The sequence below is a fragment of the Papaver somniferum genome, chromosome 1, assembly GCF_003573695.1.
Source record: "Papaver somniferum cultivar HN1 chromosome 1, ASM357369v1, whole genome shotgun sequence".
NCBI classification, from domain to species: domain Eukaryota; kingdom Viridiplantae; phylum Streptophyta; class Magnoliopsida; order Ranunculales; family Papaveraceae; genus Papaver; species Papaver somniferum.
Genome location: NC_039358.1, coordinates 30,501,007 through 30,504,509, shown reverse-complemented (window position 1 = coordinate 30,504,509; position 3,503 = coordinate 30,501,007). Strand labels below are relative to the sequence as shown.

At 35.1% G+C, this 3,503-nt stretch overlaps 1 long non-coding RNA gene across 1 annotated transcript; it reads right to left on the bottom strand.

Moving 5' to 3' along the window:
• Positions 1 to 2,114: 2,114 nt before the first annotated feature.
• LOC113326972 lies at positions 2,115 to 2,589 on the bottom strand. The gene is made up of 2 exons (XR_003348645.1): positions 2,465 to 2,589; positions 2,115 to 2,357 (listed from the first exon to the last, which is right to left on the bottom strand). It is a non-coding gene; the product is annotated as an uncharacterized LOC113326972 (long non-coding RNA).
• Positions 2,590 to 3,503: the final 914 nt, after the last annotated feature.

Genomic DNA, 3,503 nt, shown 5'->3' with positions numbered 1-3,503 from the left:
ACAGTTTTCGTGAACTTTACACCCAATGCTTATAATTAATATACATTTGAGAACTTCACAACCAGTTTCCGTTAACACGATTGCACCCGTTAGATAGTTATGTTCAATGGTCGTAGAAAACCAAATACGAAATAACCAAGTGAAAAAATGAGGACCATTTTAAAGATTTTTACTAGTGGTATTCTGTTGAAGATTGATATAGGTTGAATTCATATTTAGGCCGGCCGCAGTGTGATAAACCTATTCCTATTAGGTTGGTTGGCTCATGCCCTGTCGTGATTTTGGCAAAGAGGAGTTGGTTCTTCGTTCGTTCTATCAGGTGTTTGGGTTAATTCTTTTAGTTATTAGTCTGACGGAGAGATTGGAGGGAGTAAATTTACGCTACACCATCAAGCTTTGAAAACTTCTTTTCTTTTTTAATTTACATGATAATTATAGGCTTTGAAAACTAAAGAAATAAGAACCTTGAGTATAACAGAATCATTCAAGATGATCTAATATCTCTAGTCTACCAAGTCTGTGAAATTAATTGGTTGATTTATTAGTCTACCTCTCGTCTTGATATTTTGGATGTGTTCATCCAACTTTTATAAACCTGGAAACGAAGGATACATACAAGGAAACCAACCTAGTCTTACTTTTACAACGCATTTTTTTTTTTTTTGTTTCATTTTCTCTAAGACAAAACCAAATATGGACCGCAAAACTGATTGCTTAAAAAGACTATCGTTGTAAATCACAAGTTATACTAAAAATGTCCAGTCATTCCAAGACAAGACGGAGGCAATAGCGACTTAAAGCTACTTGCATGCTAGCTGCATGTCAATAATGTAGTTTTATTTTATTTAGTCTTACCTTTTCTTAACCACACTCTCTCCGTGAACAATGAAAATGTTCAAGTTTCTCTCTCAAAATTCAACCTTTGATTTCTAAAACCCTGACCTCAAAAACCCGAAAATAATTTCCCCTTCAAATTTCTCAATGCCTTCATATATGTCAAGTGTCAACTTTAACAACATCTGCATTTTCACTTAAGAAATCCACCATTAATGGTTTTAATCCATTTCTTCACCGGAGAGGGTCAATTAGAAAACATCAAAGAGGAAAACAGGTTCGGTCAGTGAGAAATCAGAGTCTCAAGAATTAGTTTATCTTCTTTTGAGGAATTTTATTTTAGTGACCTTTGATTTCTATATTGAATAAGTATGTTGAGATTGTTAGAACTGAACATTGTTTTCTTCTGTTTCAACAACTTGGGAAGAAGGATAAACGACTGCAATGTCTCATCACTAAGCTTAAAGGGGGTCAGATTTGATCAAATTTTTTTTTTTGTAGCGAAGCAAAATCGCCACATTAAACCCAAATGAAGGACTATAGTAGTTGTATTTTTTGCTACAATTAAGTTACCGCGAAGCGAAATCATCAACTATAATGCTCTCCTAACTGTAATTTACTCATTAACACATAACTAAATGAAAATATTTATAGAATATTCTTTAGAAGGTTATTGTACTTTACTTCATCGTAGTTTTATCTCCCGTCTCGGAATTCTTACAGATAATTATATAAAAACAACATGGCCCAGATGTAACTAACTTACACTGCTCAAAAAGTCACACCAACACAAATCCCTCCATTGCAAAATAGATACAGACCCAAAAATCATAAATTGAATCTAGTTAGTTTTGCAATAGAAAATCTGAAAAAAACCCTGATTTACATTACATATCAAAATTAATCAAACTAAAGATTGAAGGTGATAGAGACTACAAGTGAAGTAGAATATGGAGGCAGTCTTCGATTTTTTTATGGTCCATATCTTGAAAAGGTATAAAAATGGGCTTGAAGAAGAAAGATGGTGTGGTCAATTAATTTTGGTTTTGGATATAGTTTAGATGGTAAATTAAATAACGGGGCAGTAATCAGTTATTGTTGGGATGGACTGGAATTTAGGGTCAAAACACAAAATGGGACAAAAATTCATTTCAAGTCTTCAATTTGGTTTCTGTGATGTTGTTAATTAACTTAACTTTGAGATGATTTTGATGTAGAACAGGTGTAGTTTAAGCTGAGGAGAAGAAAGAAGACTCGCCCAGGACAACAGAACAGAAAAGTCAAAAGAAGACTACAAAGAAAGATTAAAAATAAAAGAAGACAAAGTAAGATACTCCGTTACATGATTTCGTCTTTTTGTAAACGTAAGTTTGCCACATCCATCAGTGTGCAGATTAGAGTGATATTCAGATTTCAGAGTGCCGAATAGCATTTCCGAAAAAAAATATTGACAGCAAAGAATAGAGAACATGGTAACGTGATCTTACTCAAGAGTTTCACACCCAGGGGCCAGGTCTCCTAACCTATAAACAGATCTAAATATACTTGAGTCCTACTAGCGGCGTAACATGTACAAATAAATCAACAGATTTTCCTCGGGTAACTTTGTTTTTGAGAAATGGAGACTTACCTTTGGCTTTGGGTAAACCTACGTCTCAGTCTGTTCCTTCAAAGATCTATACTGAAAAAATCAGTACTATAATCCTGACCGCCAAATGCCTTCCTTTGCAACAACCTGATCTCAGCAGACTGCTGTCTTGAATACATGATATATAAATTTGAACGGTACCAAAGACCAATGTTCAAGGATCAATCAATTTCAATCAACAACCAAAGGTTGGATTTACCAATTGATCGATACAACGCACAACCTGTGATATTTCAATTACATAGCAAAATATAAATCAAGTCCCAAAATTGGTGACTTTGTCAAAGAAGAAATTTGGGGGATCTTAGAATCGGTGGGCAGGTTAACCACCGATTATTCTAGTTCCCAAATTCCAAAAAAATGAGATTTCTACAAAAACAAAATTTGGGGCAACTGTATAATCAGAAGTCCTATTATCTACCGATTATTTTAGTTCTCAAATTCGAAAAATTTGAGATTTCTGCAAAAACCAAATTTGGGGAAACTGTATAGTCGGAAGTTAGATCACCTTATTTGACTATCGATTATACAGTTTCTCCAACAAAATAGAGCCGTTGGAACTCTAAACTCTATATAAGGATTGTATCCTTTTACCCTCTATGGAACCTTTAAACTCTCTCCAACATCATCTTCAACGTAATGCCCCAACCATTCATCAATCCAATGGAGTTCACGATTGAAGAAGATTTATCTTTATGTAGGCGCTATGTTCAATTCTATCCGAGGCGAGGAGAAGAACGTAGGCAAGGCGGCATAATGAGTATGAGTTATTAGGGGAGAATTCGCGAAAAATTCTGCGCCGACACCGGTAACCCAAACAACCGCCACTCCGCTGATCTTTTCTGCTCAATTTGTTCAATAAACGGACACGTCGAAGAATTCGTCCATTTAACTTATCTTGTGAATCAATATCGATTGAGGGGTGAAACCAATAATGAGATTATAGAACGATCTCTCGGGGTATGGCGGAGATGGAAAAGATCAAGCTTCCGTTATGAAGCTCATTTTAGAATCCTTGGGG